The following is a 21,196-nucleotide window of genomic DNA, read 5'->3' as shown; positions in this document are numbered from 1 at the left end:
ACAGTGACTAAAAACACCAATATTATTATTTTATTTGTACAAACACAAACAACAAAAACCAAACTTCAAAAAACTCAGTAGACACCAACAAATCAAATTAACAGTTCAACAATATGAACTACTATAACAAAAAGAATATATTTTACTTCGGAAAGAGAAGAGAAGAAATACCAAAAATTAGGATTTTCTTCAATCCCTATTTCAAATTTCAAATTTAAGCAACAAATATTAAAATTGTTGACCAACACTAGAAGAGAAATTGACTCAAGTTTTGATTTTTTTCATAACTGAAAAGCCATAATTTTTTACCTATGAAAGAAGAAAAGGGACGATGAAGAACTCGAAGTTGTTGATATCAGAGAATAATGTTGTCACGTCGATTGACGATTGAAAGTCGAAAAGAAACTCGAAGCCCAACTATTTGTGTCGGAGGTTAAGGTCCCGGGGATTGAAGAGAGAAATTTGCAAAACTGTTGGTTGGGAGAAGTTGAGAGAAACTGTCGAGAGAGAGGAGAGGGACGGTTGATCTGGAGAGGAGAGGGGTGCGGGTCGATTTGTATTTTTGAAAAGATTAGAAAGTTTTGAAAATATTAATCAAGTCCACAATCAACTTGATCAAGTTTCCAAATTATGTTTGACCCTTTAAGTTGAGCACTGTCACAAATCCTTCATTCAAGATTTAAAAGACACATTTCCTTCAATTTTCTCAACTTTCTACGCTAATCCTCGACCTCCATGCCTTCATATATAGGGTCACATTCTCAGTCAGCTGAAGTTGTGTCATGTCGTGTCTAATCACCTTCCCAAATTCTTCGGCAAAACACGGATATTATAAACTCTTTAAGATAGCAAACTGCACTTTGTTTCTTTATTCTTAAGAAACAATATAATTCACTTCAATTAGTACTGTATCATCGAGCAAATTATGATACATCTTGAGGTGCACTGCACGCTGACAGATACAGTACGCTGAGTTTGTGGTTTTTCATTTTTCTTCTCTTCCAGTAAATAATTGTATCATATTAGTATGACGTGCATTTTTCATGCTCTGTGATGTAAAGCTTACGCTCTGTGATCTCATTAACTCGCTCAATTTGTTGTTGTGTCTTTGTACTGGCAGTTCGGGGTTCGATGAACTGGAAAAAAGATTGGCTGCACTTAGAAATCCTTGATCTCAATATCTTGGACTAGCCCTTACGGAGTTTCACCACACATGAAACATGATTCCTTTTTTTTATGTACATAAGTTTACTACCAAGAGTGATGTAATGCATATCAATCCTTGGTCTTCTTTGAGTGATAAATGGTTGTCCAAATGCTATAAACAATGTATTAAGTTGTTGAGATAAGCATCCACAACACCCTTAAATTATGGTCAAAGTTGCTACAACACACTTCAAGTTCATAGGGGTCCTATTACCCCCTGACCCAATTTTTGTGTATTTTGGTCACTCTTTTGTGCTGACGTGATACTTTTATTGCATAAAAATAGGTCCACGTCGAAAGTGTCACGTCAGCTAAAAAAGTTGACAAAAATGCGCTAAAATTTAGTTTGGGGATAATAGGACACCCGTGAAGTTAGAGTGTACCGTGACAAATTTGATAATAGTTCAGAGGTACTAGATACTTTACTCTAAGTTGTTTGATAAAATCTTGACATGATTTTCTTACCTCTCGGTCATGAAATTTTTAACTCTCTCATGTGGTAGTGTGTGCATTTTTTTTAATAAAGTGGTGTCCCAATTAGTTTGTGCAAACCTCGATTAATTTACATACTACCTCCCACTAGCATAGGTATTCGGAAGAAGAAACTGTAGAACAAAGGCTTTGATGTGACACCACTGTCTTTGAAGAGATATTAGGCCTGTGCACGAATCAATTCAGATTAATTTTGCCATTATCGAAGTGAAATTTCAAATTTCGATTTGTTAAAATCCTTGTCCTAACTCGATTCATTTAAGGTCCAATTCGATTCATTTTTTATTGTTTTGATTTGATTTTATGGATCGATTTATTCGAATTTGAAGTTTCAACAAGCAACTATTTTTATTTCAGTTTTAGAGCAAACATAAACAAAAACAACAAAATTTTAAAATTAAGCATTGCAAGTTTAACATGAAATTAAAATTCAACCACAATGATTTAAAACTCAAAAATAGTATAGGGCAGCTCGGTGCACTAAAGTTCTCGCTATGCGCAGGTCCGGGAAGGGCTCAACCACAAGGGTGTATTGTACGCAGTCTTACCTTGCATTTCTGCCAGAGACTGTTTTCAACCAGCAAGCAGCCTTCTCACTAGCCGTAGATTGAAACTTAGAAAAAAACAAGTAGGCATCAATGCTACAAACACAAGAAAACAGTGTAACTGTAAATCATTTCTATAGTGTCAATATATGCATAAAATTCAAGTTTCTAATCGATTCGAATTCTAAATACCCAAAACCAAATTCGATTCGTAAAATTGAAATATTCTAAAACTAAATTAGTAAATTGACTCAAATTGTATAATTCAAATCAAATTATCCAAATTTCTTCGAATTGATCCTAATACTCAAATTGATTCGATTTGTCTACTGTCGTAGACCATCAGAGCAGCTTTCCAAAAATCATCAAGAAATTCAAAATTGCTTTCTTGATAGTCTAACGCTGATTCTATATAATTAGTCTATTAATGAAAAGGGTCGATATGCTTTATTTGTTAGACGTCAAGGGTATATATGCTCCACTTTTTTTAACAACTCTTAAGTCGCAAAGTTGAGAGGTATATTTGCCCCTTTAACCTGAAATTAAAGCTTCCTCATAAGTTTATCTGGAAGCAACAATTTACAAGTCAGAGACTCTTCTCATTGTGACTAACCAGTGATGGTCCCTCATGGACTTAAGTTCATAATCCACGCAGTGGCGTAGCTACATAGATCGAAGGGTGGTAAGTTGGACAACCTTCGTTGAAAAATTATACTATATATATAAAACATTATAGTACTATACTGCATATATCTGTCAAAACTCAGGCTGAATGGGAAGCTGGTGTTGGACTTAATAAACTCAGGCTCCCCTACCTTAATAGCTAGCTTTAGGAGCTGGTGGTGGACTTCATACACAAAACATTTATCGAATACATTAAAATCTTACATAAACTTGATATATCCTCAAAATTCATAATATTACATTTTCTCAAGTTAATGAAAGAAAGAAGAAAAAATTTACTTATAAAACCAAAAAGAAACTAAAAATCAAATCCAGCATCATAAGTTGCTCTAACAAGTTGTTACAAAAGCATGAAAACTGATACAAAGGTAGTTAGAACAAGCTAAAAAAGATAAGCGTCGAGCTTAGCATGAATACCAGAAGTTCTGAAGTCAAATCTTTCTTTATTAGTAACTGTCTAGATGCAATTATTTCTTCTTCTGTAATTCCTTTGACGTGGCTGTTTCTTTCTCCTTCGCATGATAATTTTTTTTTCTAGTTCTTCAGAGATTCTTGCAAGCCATTTCGGATTTCCAGTTGATAGCGTGAAATATAGTATGGATAATCCAATACATAGTCCATAGCCGTAGCCCGTCAGAGCACCTTTACAAAAATCGTCGAAAGATTCAGAATTGCTTTCTTGATCGTCTAATGCTGATTTTGTATTATTTGTCTCTAACACACTATCATTTCCACAACCTTTCGAAACTGGGAATCCACATAATCCATCATTACCTTGATATGAATTGATCTCAAAGGAATGAAGTTGAGGTCCTTGAGGAATGCATCCTCGGAGATGATTGTGGGAGAGATTTAAGAATTCAAGAAATGTAAGAGAAGCAAGTTGTTGTGGTATGTCTCCTGAAATCTGGTTAAACGAAAGGTCCAATGATTCCAGTACCAATATACTCCCAAGTGATGGTGGTATAAGACTTTGAACCCATTATGGGATAAGTTCAATACCCGAATCGCAATAAGATCTCCCATGATACTTGGAATATGTCCTTCAAAGCTGTTACTTGAAAGATCGATTACTGTGTACAAAGACAAGATTCTCTTAACTTTAAGCTTCAATCCCTTTGTTACAACAACTACTAAATCTTCATAATATCCAGATCCATCATCACTTGGTACCATCATTGTTTGATCAATTGTCCTCATGCCTTTCAAATGTTGAAATAGACACTCTGGTAACTCTTTCGAGAAGGCATTGTAAGACAGATCTATGATTCGAAGATCAGGAAACATGATTTCAGCTGCTGAAGATCTTATGGGCCCATGCAATTTATTGGATTTCAATCTTAAAACTCTCAGATATGGCAAATTTCCCAACCACACGGGAAATGTGTCATTCAGGTGATTATCTCCTAAATCGAGAACTTGCAACTCTATGCAATTGGCCAAAGATCGAGGAATTTTACCCTCTAGTTCATTTTCATGCAAGCTGAGACTTCTAAGTGAACATCCAATGCTAAAATTTGTTGGAAGAATCCCAGAAGGATTGTTATTGTGCATATAGGCCACTTATATTGCGCAAACATTGTGCAATTTCTCCCTTCAGATTGTTTCTGCCCAAATAAAGAATTCAGTGATGTTAAATTGAAAATAGGGATCTCTCCACTCAGATTATTATGTGACATCATCAAAACCTGAAGGTGACTGATATTACTCAAACATTGCGGAATTTTTCCCTTCAAGTTGTTTCTCGTCATATACAACACTTTTAGTGATGTCAAATTGCACACAGTTGAAGGAATTTCCCCAGTGAGATTGTTATCTTCGAGAAACAGAAGTCGTAAATTTCTCAAGTTCTTAAATGAAGCAGGAATATAACCATTAAGAGAATTAATACTCAAATATAGGACAACAAGAGACCTCATGTAACCTATTTCTAGAGGAATCGAGCCATTAATAGAGTTATTCCTCAATCTAGATAAGTAAGAGGCCTTAGGTAACCTATTTCTGGAGGAATTGAGACGGAAAGTTGATTTTCATAAAGATGCAAATCAGACGAGCTGGTCAAATTCCCAATGAAGCAGGAATAGAACCATTAAGAGAGTTCATACCCAAATTTAGGACAATAAGAGACCTCAGGTAACCTATTTCTAGAGGAATCGAGCCATTAAGAGAGTTAATGCTCAAATCTAGATTAGTAAGAGACCTTAGGTAACCTATTTCCGAAGGAATTAAGTCAGAAAGTTGATTTCCATAAAGAAACAAATAAGACAAGCTGTTCAAATTCCCTATTGAAGCGGGAATAGAACTGTTAAGAGAGTTACTACCCAAATCTAGGACACTAAGAGACCTTAGGTAACCTATTTCTGGAGGAATTGAGCGAGAAAGTTGATTTTCATGAAGTTGCAAATAAGACAAGCTGGTCAAATTCCCCAATGAAGCAGGAATAGAACCGTTAAGAGAGTTACTACCCAAATCTAGGACACTAAGAGATCTTAGTAACATATTTCCGGAGGAATTGAGCCAGAAAGTTGATTTCCATTAAGAAACAAATAAGACAAGTTGTTCAAATTCCCCATTGAAGCGGGAATAGAACCATTAAGAGAATTAATGCTCAAATCTAGGTTAGTAAGAGACGTTAAGTAACCAATTTCCGGAGGTTTTGAGCCAGAAAGTTGATTTCCATAAAGAACCAAATAAGACAAGCTGGTCAAATTCCCCAATGAAGCAGGAATAGAACCATTAAGAAAGTTCTTGCTAAGATCAAGATTTTCAAGAAAAGGGAGAAATGAAAATGGAAAAGCATGGAGTGTACCAATGACACTAGCATTTGTAATATTTAACTTGATTACGCTACGCTACCATTAAAGCATGTAACTCCATACCAGTCACTACATGCATTAGAACTTGACGTCCATAAAGCTAATAAGAAATTATTCCGGTTCTTAAAAGTTGCTTTCCATTTCAGAAGGGCAGTTGCTTCCTCGGTTAAAGCAAACGTAATTGTAAAGAGATATAAAAGAGTGAAAAACTGAAAATAGAATATTTTGTTGAGAACCATCATCATATTTTGAGTTTATAATTAGTTCAGGTTGATAGGATTTTATATTATCATTAAAGACCAACAGGAAACGCATTTTTTCCAGACGCTTATTCACTATTTAGCTGTTCACATCATATGAGAGAAAATATTATCGTCATTCTCAAGTCACATTTGGGTTGTTCTTCATTTGTTTTTATCCATGTGTTGCACACTTAATTCAGCAGAGGACATAACCATGTGGCCAAATAGTTTTGATATCACAAATTGATAAGACATATCTGGTTCTCAATTCTGTTCTCTAAAGTAGTGGACCATATCCATCAATTATCAATCTTAGACCAATAAATTTCTAGACTAAGTTATTATCTCTAATACGACTAATGAGAATTCATAAAGCAGATGCCGAGAATTGATTTCTCATACTGTAACTCAACTATTCAAAAAGTCACTTTTCTTTATTTTGTTACAAAAAAAAAGTCACTTCGATATTGTTTTCATTTCACGTATAAAGTCACTCAACTTTATCTCTAGTATATATTGATGATGTAGAAGTTTTTGCAAGTTCTACTTCTTCAGCTCCTACTGCGAAGGATGCTACTTCAGGGATAAGAAGACCCGGTTGCTACTTCTTCAACTCCTACTGCGAAAGATGCTACTTCAGGGATGGAAAATGGTCGTAATCGTCTGTATGCACTATCTACTCATCAAGATTTTGAGGCATTTCGAGATGTTGTCACGTGTATGTTACAACTTTTCTCCGTGATGTTTAGATATTGCTTGATCCCGGTCCCATCCAATTTTATATGACTACTTATGTGGCCGTAAACTTTGGTTTTGGTCCCGAAAATATTCTTGACCCCTTCGCAATTTCTACCCCGATGGGTGAGTCCATTATTGCTAGGAGAATTTATAGGGCTTGTGTTGTGCTATCTTTCATCGGGACACTGTGGTAGATCTGATAGAGCTTGATATGGTGGATTTTGATGTATCTTGAGAATGGATTGAATTCACTCGTGCTATGCTACCCTACACTGTAGAACTAGCAAGGTCACTTTTAATTTTCCTAATGAACCAGTGATAGAATGGGAAGATAGTTCACTAGTTAGAATGGGAAGATAGTTCACTAGCACCTAAGGATAAGTTTTTTTTCTTTTCTTAGAACCCGGAAATTGATATCTAAAGGGTGTCTGTATCATTTGATCTGAGTCAAAGATTCTAACTCTAAAAGCCCCTATTTACAGTATGTTCCCGTGGTTAATGAGTTTCCCAATTTCTTTCCACATGACCTTCGTGGAATTTCTCCTAGTAGGGAGATAAACTTTGGGATTGATCTTTTACCCGATCAACCAGAAATAAAGTTGAGTGACTTTATACGTGAAATGAAAATAATATCGGAGTGATTTTTCTGTAACAAAACAAAAAAAAAGTGACTTTCTGAATAGTTGAGTTTCAGCATAAAAAATCAACTCTCGGTGTCTGCTTTATGAATTCTCACTAGTCATATTAGAGATAATAATGTAGTCTAGAAATTTATTGGTCTAAGATTGATAATTTGATACAAGTATGATCATGATCATGACACTTTTGAGTATTTTTGAAGACTGGTCCCTAAAGGGATCTTTTGTCATTTTATCTATTATTGTAATGTAGTATAAATAGAACATTATAGGGTTTATTTCTTTGATTGTTTTAAGATATTGAAGAACACTTCTCTTGTGAGAGAGAGAGAGGTCCCAAACCGAAACTAGGGCTTAGACATGTAAGGTTACACTTGTGTTTGCATTTGATTAGAAACTTGGGTGCTTGAGAGGTGATCCCTTCTCTTGTGTCTTTGTAAGAGTTAAGTGATTGTAGTGTGTAGTGTTAAGGGTCCAAGAGCTTAACATGTTCTTGGGTTCTTAATCTTATATCTTTATTTGTCTATCTATCTATCTTTATCTTATTGTAATCTTGTATCTCGTGTAGTTTTTGTTTCTTGTAAACTCAAGCCGTGACTTTTGTTGCTGTTATCATATTGTGTTGTTCATCTTCATATTGTTGCTACAATAGTTTGGTCGGCTGATTTGGTGTGATAAACACCTTGAAATCCCTTCTTTTTGTTCTATTTAGTGAATCCGAGAGTGGTCTCCTAAAGGGTCCTCGGCTCATTGAGTTTGTGGACTATTTTGGGAGTGTGTTTGTGTCTTTCTTGGGTTATTCTTGTATCATTTGGTATCAGAGCATGGCTTCATCTTGTTCCTACAAGATCAATCTTGGGCTTGCTTGTTAGGAAAAAAAATTATTGAAAAAAAAACTGAAAATTCCAGAAAAAGTGCAATCTGCCCGTGTTGTGTTCTTTTTCTTGTTCTTGGCTGAGAAGTTTGTAGTGTTCTTGTTTAGTCTTGGTCAAAATTTGAACTTAAACTTGTTAAAGTTGTGCTGTGAACAAAGACCTAGACCAAAATTTTGTGGTTTGTTGTGGCAGATTAGCTCTTGGATGTGTGGATCTTGTTTTTGTTCTTGGAGGTTGTTATGAGTTCTTGTTGTTCTTCATCCTTTAATCTTTTGTTAAAGCAAGAAAAGTGAACTTTAGATCTACAAAAGGTGAAAGACAAGTTATAATATTTGTTGGTGAAAGGACTAGTTCACATCACTCTTGACTTGACAATAACTTTTCAACCACTTTTCCATATTTCTCGGTCTTGTTTTGTGGGAATTGTACAAGTCAAAGTCACACCTTTTTGAAGATTGAAATTGAAAAAGGTTATAACACTTACACTTTTCCTCCAAAACCAATTTCATCCATTCCAAATTAAGAATGACCAAATCATCAAATTGATAATTAAAATTTGTTGAACCCACGGCCAATTAGAGAGTGACACATCATCAAATTACTGTTCACACGATAATTTTAAGCTCAAAATTTTGATCTTCTAGTTTCATTTTGTTGTCTCTTTAGTCTCGCTTGTTGATTCTATTACAAGCTAGTCCTAGATTATAAGTTAGTCTTGAAACCATCCTTCGAGTTAACGTTCCTTTGTGTCCTTTATTCTTTTGAGTCGTTGTGAACAATTCGTTCACCTCTTAACATCTCAAGCACGGGATACAATCAAGCTTACAAACATTTGTGAAATCAAGTGTGAGAGCACAAAGTGTGTGAGAGTGAAGCGATGTTATTTTGAACTAACGTGTGTTTTGTATTGTAGGTTTTGTATTGTATTGTTATGTGTGACGTTGTGGATTGATTTGGTGTCTTCATTGGACTGTAACTTGAAAGGTTATTTTTGGTACCACCACAATGGAACCCAAGGCTTAAAATGTTCATACAATGGACAATAATGCCATTAATCTCATTTTGGCTCGCCTTGAAACTATGTCCCGAGATGTGGCTAGGTTGAATGTGGGTCTTGAGAAATTAGATACGGATATGGAATCAATGAGTGGGAGATTAGAACGTGTGTAAATCCAAAGGAGTCGACCTTCCACCCCTCAAAACATTTCCCCAACTAATACTCCCAAGACCTTGCACCAAATACTATATCCACCAATTGCCACAAATCAAACCAATCTTTAATCCCGAAACCGAGAACAAGATAAACCAATTCATCCTCTACTCCACCAAGTCTAACAAAAAGGGCTTGCCATCCAAACTCCACTTGACCAAAGACCTCACTATCCAAATCCAATCCCGCCACTATAAGCTCCAATTAACCCAAATAGACCTATCCATGTTGAGGGATATGGTAGGGGAGGAAAACATGATGGTTATGGGCCGTATGATGATGTTTACTTGAGGGAATAAATAATGAGGGGTATACATGGGGAGTTAGGCCGAGAGGTGAGAGATGGCCACCCAAACCGAGATGTAGGTCTCAATTCCATCGAAGTGAGCCTTCCTATTTTCAAAGGTGATAGTGATCCCGAAGCCTACCTTGCATGGGAGTTGTCTTGTGACAATATCTTCTAACTTAATGATCTCACCGAAGAAAAGAAAAGTTGTTATGCTATATCTCACTTCGAAGGGTATGCTAAACGGTTCGGGAATGAGGTGATTGGGGGAAAACCTTCTCCTTGGTTTCGGTTGAAGAACCTTATGTGGCAAAGGTACTTGCCCGAGACTTATAGGCATTAGCTCCTTGAAAAATTGTATAATTTAAGGCAAAGGAACAAGAGTGTAATACCCCGTACTTCTACTTAGCTTGAAATCGTCTCAAGAATATTAGAAACTTACTTTGAAAGATGAATCCACTTTTATATACGTGGAATTTTTAAGATTTTCAATTTTTGTCATGTGGTAAATTGAATTATCTTTCTAAAGACACCAATTTCGTCCAAATCCGGTATCGGGGTAGAAAGTTATGGTCATTTACAGAAAGCAGTCAAAACTGCCCAGGTGCGACGATGAGTCGAGCTAGCGATGGACCATCTCCCAAGCCGTCATAGCAGAGGCACTGAGACCATCTTCTGCCTAAGGGAAATGTCTCAGGCCGATGGACCATCGATCTAGCGACGGACCGTCGCCCAAGCCATCGCAGCAGAGGCAGTGAACCCCTATTCTGCTCAGGTGCGACGATCAGGACTGACGGACCGTTGACCCAGTGATGGACCGTTGCATAGTTTATTTAGTTATTTTAAAGTCATTTTTAAAAGGGTATTTGGGTCTTTCCCACCCGTTTTAACCCCTAATTATATTAGACCAAGGCTCATAAGTTCATTATCCATCTAGAACATCAAATTAGGATTTTCTCATAAAGATAATCCCCAAGAAAAAGATCCAAATCTTCTTCAAGAAACTAAGATATTCAAGCTCTTCAAGTCCAAGAACTTCAAGAAACTCACAACCCAGGTATGTCATATGTTGATTCATGGGTCCCTTTCACCCATGAAGCTCAAGAATCTCTTTTCAAAATATAAGATTTGTGTATTTATGAATGTTCATGATTTAAATAGAATTAAAATTCATGTTCATGACGTTGTGGGGTTTTGATTAAAGTTTGAAATTACATATTCCAATGATTGACCCTAGGATGTGATGATTTACATAATAATCATGATAAACCCTTAAATTTACACGTTGATGGATGTATCCATGATTATTAGATGTGTTGATGATTGTATAACCAAAGCATGCTTCCTATGTGTTTGATTAAATGCGTATGTGAAGGAAAAGTGTCATACTAGTATGAAATATGAAATCCCCATTCATGTACAAGTTCATGAATGTTAAGTGTTTGATGAAAGGTCTTAGTCAATGATTTATGGATACATGTATAGCCCTTGTGGTGCTTTAGAACTTATACTTCATGAAATCCCCATCTTGTTATATTATGGATTGTCGATGTTGGTCATGTATTCAAGAAAGTCATGCTTTGTCAGTTTCATGCTATCGAGTCCTGGGGTACTTATACCCGACAATTAGCTGTGTGCCTAGAGCCAGTGTCATGTTTTCAAGATACTCAGTCGAGCCATTTCATAGAAATTCAGTGAGTCATATGACTCAAAAAAACTTAGTAAACTCAGTAATCTCAGAAATCTCAGAAATCTCAGAAATACAGTAATCTCAGTAGTATTCCATTAGTCAATGAAACTTAGTTAATTCAGTCTAGTTCAGTTCAGTAATCATGTTCAGTGTCTATTCAGATGGGAGTAGGAATTAGCACTGAGTGAACCCAAGGATAGGGACTCACACTGTCAGATGGGGGTGTGATTCTTGGAAGTCATCCTTGCATTCCAGAACTATATAGCCAGCATAGGTTGAGACATCAACACTGTCAGATAAGGGTTGATGAGGTGAATAAATACTTTTAGATAAGGGTCCCACCATTCTCTTTTGGGGACACTGTCAGATGAGGTTCACCCACAGCGTGTCCTTACCAGTGGTGCGGTATTGACACCCTTCTAATTGGGGTTACAGATTGGACCCCAACTCAGCTATAATGCATTATTTGGGGCATGTCAGTTAGATGACTATTTCTCACAGTTTTAGTACAGAATCACGACTGTCAGATATAGTCATTCAGTATCAGTAGTAGAACTCATATAGTTCTACAGGATTCAGGATTGCCAGATACAGTCAATTCAGAACAGTATGGAACTTAGCTAGTTTCATCAAAACCTAGACTGTCAGATACAGTCGCTTAGTATCAGTTATTTCAGTTATACATATATCAGTATCTCATGTTATCAGTACCCAGACACAGTAATCATGTTATCATGAACTCAGTTACAGTTATTATGTATTCATGCATGTATTCCCATATTCATGTTATACAGTCAGTTAGTATAGTTCATGTATGTGAACCCTTTTGCATTCATCCTACCTCACATGCATACTAGTATATTCAAACGTACTGACACATTTGCGCTATGGTGTTTTATACCATAGGTTCAGAAGCATGAGCTCCAGAGCATTAATAGCATTCCAGTCTCAGTAGTCAGAGTTAGTAATAAGTCCTCATCCTTCAAGGACATGACCATTACTTTATTATCTCATTAATTAATTTATTTCAGTAGTTAGAGTTAGTTGGGGACATGTCCTATCAACTCCTTATTCAGACAGTTTAGAGTCTTTCAGACTAGCATGTTCAGACAATTGTTCTAGTTATTTTGGTATTTCATACCCCATCCAGATGCTATATTTTAACAGATATTATGTCTCAGTTTTAAACCTTACAGGCTTTATTTCTGCATTTATATAGTATATTATGCAGTGTTCAGGTACAGATATCAGTCATGGGTTAGCTTGTGGTCCTTCAGGGTTATGAGCACCGTGTAGCTTTCGGGTACCAAATTTGGGGCGTTACAAAGAGTGTCATGGCTTACTATGATGAATTTCAACAATTGATGTTGAAACTTGACCATCAAGGCAAGCAAGTAAGTCATGACATTGTGCACTTCAAGGTTGGGTTAAAGAAGGACATCTCCACTCGTATAACGCTTCACAAATTGACACCATAGATGGCATGCGGTTTTAGAGATTGAGAGGGAGCTCAAAAAGAACTCATTCATGGCTTCCTAACCCGAGGCCACCAAGGCTATCCAAAAATATCCTCCAAGGTATGAAGGTAAATTGAATTCTACTTCCAATTCAAAAAGGGTTTCAATGCTTCAAGTGTCAAGGATTGGGGCACAAGGCTAGTGAGTGCCCAAACTGGAGGAATATAATCCTACGAAAGGGTATATTGTACTATATTGGAGAAGAGGTGGGCATTGAATCGGTTAAGAATGATGGCAAACCACAAGATGGAGAGCAAAAAAGCTGAAGTGTAAAATAAAGAGTATGTAGAAGACGTATAGTCACAAGAAGGAGATTGTGAAGTGCCTTTATAATAGAGGTGAGCCCATGAATTTGTGGTCAAATTCCTCTCAAAATGGAGAGGATAATACAAGTATGATCATGATCATGACACTTTTGAGTATTTTTAAGACTAGTCACTAAAGGGTTCTTTTGTCATTTTGTCTATTATTGCAATGTAGTATAAATAGAACATTGTAGGGTTTATTTCTTTGGTTGTTTTAGGATATGGAAGAAAACTTCTCTTATGAGAGAGAGAGCTCCCAAACCAAAACTAGGGCTTAGACAAGTGAGGTTTCACTTGTGTTTGCATTTGATTGAAAACTTGGGTGCTTGAGAGGTGATCCCTTCTCTTGTGTCTTTGTAAGTGTTAGGTGAGTGAAGTGTGTAGTGTTAAGGGTCCAATATCTTAACATGTTCTTTGGTTCTTAAGATTATATCTTCATTTGTCTATCTATCTATCTTTATCTTATTGTAATCTTGTATTTTGTGTAGTTCTTATTTCTTGTAAACTCAAGTCGTGTCTCTTTTTGTTGTTATCATATTGTGTTATTCATCTTCTTATTGTTGCTACAATAGTTTGGTTGGCTGATTTAATATGATAAACACCTTGAAATCTCTTCTTTCTTGTTCTATTTAGTGAATCGAGAGTGGTCTCCTAAAGGGTCCTCCGCTCATTGAGTTTCTAGACTATTTTGGGAGTGTGTTTATGTCTTCCTTGGTTTATTGTTGTATCATAATTGCTTGATATGGTCCACTACTTTAGAGAAGAAAATTAAGAACCATACATGTCTATATCATTTTGTAATAACAAAACTATTTGTCCATATGCTTATGTCCTAAATGACACATTCCCCATGTAGTTGGGAACTTTGCCATATCTGAGAGTTTAAAGCTTGAGATTGAATAAATTGCATGGACCCATAAGATCTTCAAGGATGAAATTATGTTTCCTGATCTTCAAATCATAGATCTGTCTTACAATGCCTTCTCGAAAGAGTTACCAGAGAGTTTTTTTCAACATTTGAAAGGCATGAGGACAATTGATCATACAATGATGGTACCAATTTATGATGGATCTAGATATTAAGAAGACTCGGTAGTTGTTGTAACAAAGGGATTGGAGCTTAAAGTTGTGAGAATCTTGTCTTTGTACATAGTAATTGATCTTCTAAGCAACAGATTTGAAGGACACATTCCAAGTGTTGTGGGAGATCTTATTGCGGTTCGAGTACTGAATTTATCTTATAATGGATTGCAAGGTCGTATACCAACATCACTTGGAAGTTTATCTGTACTGGAATTATTGGACCTTTCATTTAACCAGATTTCAGGAGATATACCACAACATATTGCTTCTCTTATGTCTCTCGCATTCTTAAATCTCTCCCACAATTATCTTCGAGGATGCATCCCTCAAGGACCTCAATTTGCTATATTTTAGAAGAATTTATATGAAGGTAATGATGGATTATGTGGATTCCCAGTTTTGAAAGGTTGTGACTATAAAGGTGAGTAGAGTATGAAATCTTCCATTGATTTCATTGATATGTATGTGTATATATACAAGAGAATACAACCTAATAAGGAAAGAATCAACTAATAAAGAATTGTGATCTTCTCCTAAATAGAAACTAAATCACTATGAGATACTGAGATATGGAAGATCTACTGAGATAGGGAAGATAAATCATGAGATATCTTCCAAGATAGGATGTATGCACCAATACGCCCCCTCAAGATAGGCAATGTGTAGCAAAGCCTAGATTGAATAGGTGTTTATCAAATGCTGGCTTTGGTAGAGCTTTACTTAGAGTATCTGATTTGTTCTGCAACATAAATATGAACAATGTGAACTTGATTTTGCTGAACTTGTTTGCGAACAAAGTGAAAGTCTACAGCAATATGCTTTATGCGGCTATGAAAAACTGGATTTGCACACAAATAAGTTTCACCAACATTGTCACAGTAAATGGTTGGTCTTTGAGAAAGTTAAACATGTAATTCTTTTAGCAGATTTGTCACCCAGTTAGTTTCAGCCAGCGCACTTGCAACAGCACAATACTCTGCTTTAGTTGATGAGTGACCAATTGTTCTTTTTTTCCTAGAAGACCAGCTCACGGGATTTTGTTTAAAAACTAATATGTAACCAGTAGTGGAAGCTCGATCACTCACATCTCCAGCCCAATCTGCATCATAGTACATGTGCAGGTTAAAATCATTACCTCTTTGAATATGAAGAGCGAACTGAAGTGTTCCTTGGAGATACTTGAGTACTCGTTTGAGTGCTTTCCAATGCACTTCAGATGGAGAGTGAATAAATTGAAACAATTTATTCACAGAAAAGCTAATGTCTAAAAGACAAGTACTGTAGTTTTCCATGAACTCTCCTATAGTGAGTGGCATCAGTTGGTTCAGCTTCATCATATAGTTGAGGCACTCAGTGGCACTCATTGGGGTTTTTGATGAATTACAGTCCTTCATATTTTCATCAGAGAAGATTTTATTGATGTAGTTGGACTATGATAAAGTGATTCCTTTGGCAGTTCGAAGCATCTCCACTCCAAGAAAAAAGATTAGATTCCCAAGATCCCTAATGGAAAAATGCCCAGCAAGACGAGAAATAACCCAATTTACCTCTGAGTTGTGATTCCCTGTGCTACTGATATCGTCTACATAAACCAGTGCGTACAAAATATTGTTTGACACTTTGTGAATAAAGAATGAGGCATCAGATTCTTACTTGACAAATTCCAGATAAAGAAGAAATGTCTTAAGTTTATTGTACCATGCCCGAGGGGATGTCTTAAGGCCATATATTGCTTTCTTTAGACGACATATGTGGGAGGGAAACTGCTCGTCTACAAAACTTGGAGATTGGACCATTTACACTTCTTCTTCTAGACGACCTTGCAAGAACGCGTTGTTAACATCAAGCTGGCATAGGGGCCAATTCCGTTGGACAGCAATAGAGAGAACCAAACGTACAGTAGTTGGTTTGATGACCAGACTAAATGTGGCATGATAGTCAACTCCAGGATGTTGTATAAACCCCTTTGCAATAAGTCAAGCCTTGTAGCGATCAATTGTCCCATCAGCTTTTCTTTTTAACCTATATAACCATTTACAAGAAACAATATTTTTTGTGGGGTCATGTGGTACCAAATCCCATGTATTATTATTCAATAATGCATCACATTCATTTTTCATTGCTCTTTGCCACTCTGAGTATTTGTTTGCTTGTTTGAAGTTGGTCGGGGTGATGAAGGGGGATAAGTGAGCCATGAAGTCAAGAATGGCTTTTGGTTTGTAAATTTTGTGCTGTGAACGGGTCACAACACGATCTAGAGTAGGAAGAGAAGGTTGTTGAGGTTCTGTGGCTTGAGCAAGGTCGGGGGGAGGTTGTAGCGGAAGTGAGGTAGAGGGACGGGCAGCAACATTTTATCTAGTAGATGATGTTGTTTTGTTTCTGTGACTGTATACAATTGAAAAAGCTGATGATTGAGGTAATGGGGGATAAGAGTGAGTGTCACAAAAATTAGTAGGAACAACAAAATTTGTAGGAGAAGGAGGAGAAGAGTTACCTAAACTTGCAGATTTTGTTGGAGCGCAGACAGAGGAGACAGTGTCTTTGAAAGCGTTGCTGCTATCTGAACTTGGGATAAGTATAGGCCTGAGTAATTCACTGCTTGTGGGAGAAGAAAAACTAGGGGATGTTGTTGGGGTAGTGTCAGTTGGATTTTTCCAAGCAAGTTCTTTGTAAGTTGAAGAAATATTTAAAAAAATATTTTGAAAAAGAAAATTATTTTCAAAAAAATTCAAATCACGAGATAAATATATTTTAGAAGATTTTGGATCAAAACATTGGTGAAAATGTTGAACTAAAGAAAATCCTAAATATACACATGGTATTGATCGTGGCTCTAATTTATTTTTTGAATAAGATTTAACCCAGGTATAACAGAGACACCCAAAAATTTTTAAGGAATTGAAATTCGGATTATGACCAAACAACATTTGAAAAGGTGATTTATTTTGTAAAAGTGAGGTTGGAAAGCGATTTATCAGATAAACTGCATGTTGACAAGCAAAAGACCAAAGAGTTGATGAAAGTGAAGCTTCATGAAGTAAGGTGCGAGCCGTCTCAATAATATGTCTATGACATCTTTCCTTTGAGGGTATGGAGGAGATAAAAAATGTTCAATACCCTAAGATCTTAGGTATGGATCAAGACTTTTATATTCGTCACCACTATCTGTATAGATAGTAAGAACTTTCGTATTAAAACGACGTTCAATTAATGCTTGAAAGTTCTTGGAAAGGTCTGTAACCTCACTTTTATTCTTTAATGTGTAAAGTCAGGTGTATCGGGTATACTGATCCACAAAAATACAACAATATAATTTTTGGTCAATCGATTGAACTAGAGAAGGACCCCATAAATCACTAAATATTGTTTGAAATGGTTTGGTACTTGACAAACTAAAATGTTTAAAAGGATGGTGATGAGCTTTATTTGAGGAACAAGAATTACAAAATAAATTTTTTTTCTCTCGAGCAAGGTAGTGACAATTTATTCAAAAAAAAAAATTAACACTCTTGCATTCGGATAACCCAACCGACTATGCCAGGTAGAAGTAGATGTGCTAGTGGAGGTCAAATACACTTGAGGAGAAGACATGGAGGGTAAATTTGGCCATTCATAGAGACCGTCCTTATTCTGACCGTGCACCAACAAAGTCCGCATTTTCAAGTCCTTCTCAAAAGAATAAAAGGGAAAGAATTCAATAGAGGTTAGGTTATCTTGACAAAATTTAGAGACGGAGATAAATTACATTTAATGCTAGGAGCACAGAGAGTGTTAGAAAGTTTGAAAGATTTATTTGATGCATTTAATTGAGTTGAACCAGTGTGGGTTATTGGTATATATTTACCATCACCCATGGAGACCTGCTCCATCCCATTGTATGGCTGCAAATTTTGAGGTTCGGCAGTGATGTGATAAGATGCGCCAGAATTGAGAATCCAAGGATTTTATGATTCCTGTAATCCTGAAACATAATTGGCTTTCACCTCAAAGTGATTGTGAGATTTCAATCATCAAACACTTGCAACATGACCTGGTTTGTTGCACAACTGACGGCGAACACCATCAGAAGAGTTGTTGGTGGTCGAAGATTGCCGTGGATTGGGTAAAGTAAAGTGATTGTTGGACCACCACTATTGGTTGTTGCCATTGTTAGTGTTGGGGCGATGATTGGTACGATTGTTTGGAATACAAGACTTATTGAAGGCAGCAGCAGCAGTATTCTGATTGGGAACTTTTTTTTACTCTTCATGTTGAAGGAAAAACTCATGATCCAGAAGCTTTTCGTAGAGTTCTTCATAAGTAATAGTGGAGTCACGAGCATGGATTGCAGCAGAAATCTCATGAAACTTTAGACCTAAACCACTGAGGATCTTGACAATAAGTTCAGACTTGGAGACCGGAGCACTAGCAGTAGAAAGTTCGTCAGAAATAGATCGAATAGTTTATAAATATTCGGTGACTGGCTGGGATTTTTTGGTCAGACTCATAAGTCGATCACGCAAACTGATAATTCTGGTTTGGGACTTGTTCGCATAGGTGATGTGCAGTGCTTCCCAGGCTGTCTTTGCTGAGGTAGCCGCTACAACAGTTGTGGCAATTGTTGGATCAACAGATGCCATAAGTGCGTTTTGAATGAGTTGGCCTTGTCGAAACCAAAGAGTAAACACAGGATTGGCAGTAGGGATCATGCCAGTTGTGATAGTGCATGATAGGGATGGTATAGACCCATCAAGATGACCATAAAGATTAGGACCATGCATAAGCATGGAGAATTGCGCCTTCCACATTGCAAAATTGTGGCTGCCAAGTAATTTAATGGGCAATTGGGACGCAGGGTTAAATTGAAAAACCATCGGGCTGACGTTGATTTCAGCATTAACAAATCGAGGAGTGTCTGCCATTTGTGGAGGGTGGGTGGGAGAGAAAAAAAATCTTACTCATTAGAGTATACCGAGGCTTCTGATACCATATAAAGGTGAGTAGAGTATGAAAGCTTTCATTGATTTCATTGATATGTATGTGTATATATACAAGACAATACAAACTAAATAAGGAAAAAATCAACTAACAAAGAATTGTGATCTTCTCCTAAATAGAAACTAAATCACTATGAGATACTAAGATTGGAAATCAATAGTGCCAATGATAGTGTGTCAGAGATAAATAATACAGAATCAGGGGCTATTGCAGTGGACTGTGTATTGGATTATCCATACTATATTTCATGATGTCAACTGGAAATCCGAAATGACTTGCAAGAATCATTGAGGAACTAGAACAGAAAATTATCATGCAAAGGGAAAGAAACAGCGACGTCAAAGGAATTACAGAAGAAGAAATAATCGTTTCTAAACAGTTACAAATAAAGAAAGATTTGATTTCAGAACTTCAGGTATTCAAGCTACGCTCGACACTTTTATAGTTTATGAACTTTGACGATATATCAAGTTTATGTAAGATTTTAACGTATTCAATAAATGTTTTGTGTATTGAATGACGTGTATGCCTTTCTCTGCTCTCTAGCAATTTATTGTATATATAACTTACAAATAATATAACGTATTATAGATTAATAATACTTCTGAGAATCTAAGAGGGCCTTAATTAGGAAAAAATCTAAGTCGTTTAAGAATTTCAGAGTCTTGGTTTTACAGTCTTGTGAAGGATTTACTACTTGTGGACTTTCTGCCACTGCTGCTAACTGCAGGTTTGTCTAGCATTTTTAGCTGTTTTTTTCTTTGTAGATTACCCTTTTCTGAGTACTTTAATCCTTAATCCTTGTATATGGGGTTGACTGTACTTATCGGGATTTCACTTAGATGCAAAAGAACCGCCATATATTTGGCCTAAAGAGCACGCACATTATATTTGTTAACTTTGTGGTAGACAAAAGAAGTGTAGAAAGGTAGAAATACGAGTTTATTGTCCACCGTGTTTTTAACATTGTGTCACTTGCTTTCGGTGATTTCTCGATTAGAAAAGATGACTCAGAGAAATTTTAGTAAAGTTGGGGCCTAACGCAAAGGCTTCATTTGCCTTACCCTTAGGCCGGCCCTGCCATCAGACTATCTAAACCAGAAAATTCAAAAGGTATACGACCTGTAAATCAGAAACGAATCCAAGATTTAAATTTTATGAATTCAAGATTCTAGATTTGTAAGAATTGTGAGTTCAAAACTTTAGGTTACTAATATAACCAAACCCAGATGGAATACCCCTACATAACTATTATAATAACCCAATCTAAGTTCTTCAAAATTTGGCCAATTAAGTGAATTTACTTTAATGCCCAACCACTTTAAACTTCCAATATGAGAATAAACTTCTGGTATTTCCCCATGAAAATAGTTTCCACCAAGATGTTTAAGTTTGCAACTTTTTTAACTTTACAAACTGCGAAAGGGCTGATATCAGACATGACAGACTGAAGTTAGCAACCGCGAAGGGGCTGATATCAGACACGATTGACTGAATGCATAACTACGGGGGGCTAATATCAGATATGGAGGATTGAACTTTGCAACTGCGAGGGGCTGGTATCAGACACGATTAACCAAAGTTCGCAACTGCGAGGGGACTAACATTAGTGATACGAGAAAGACAAAGGAAGGCACAAAACACACTCCAAATCAGTCCACTAATCTTAAGGATTCGAGGACCAAGATGGAGACCACACTCGGATTCGCTACCAACAAGAATACAAGATACAAGGGTGTATTTCAACACCAAAACAGCTATAAAACGTGATGAACAATATCAACAACAATAACACAAGTTTCGGATTCAATAAATGACCCAAAATAGTCCACTACACAAGATAACAACAACAAAAGTAAAGGATAGATAGTGAGACCAAGATTATTACAAGA

The 21,196-nt window shown here is 36.4% G+C and overlaps 1 pseudogene; it reads right to left on the bottom strand.

The window, feature by feature from the left end:
• Positions 1 to 2,891: 2,891 nt before the first annotated feature.
• On the bottom strand, positions 2,892 to 6,004 carry LOC107854806 (annotated as a pseudogene).
• Positions 6,005 to 21,196: the final 15,192 nt, after the last annotated feature.

Source organism: Capsicum annuum, chromosome 7 (genome assembly GCF_002878395.1).
Source record: "Capsicum annuum cultivar UCD-10X-F1 chromosome 7, UCD10Xv1.1, whole genome shotgun sequence".
NCBI classification, from domain to species: domain Eukaryota; kingdom Viridiplantae; phylum Streptophyta; class Magnoliopsida; order Solanales; family Solanaceae; genus Capsicum; species Capsicum annuum.
This window is presented reverse-complemented; position numbering and strand designations above follow the sequence as displayed.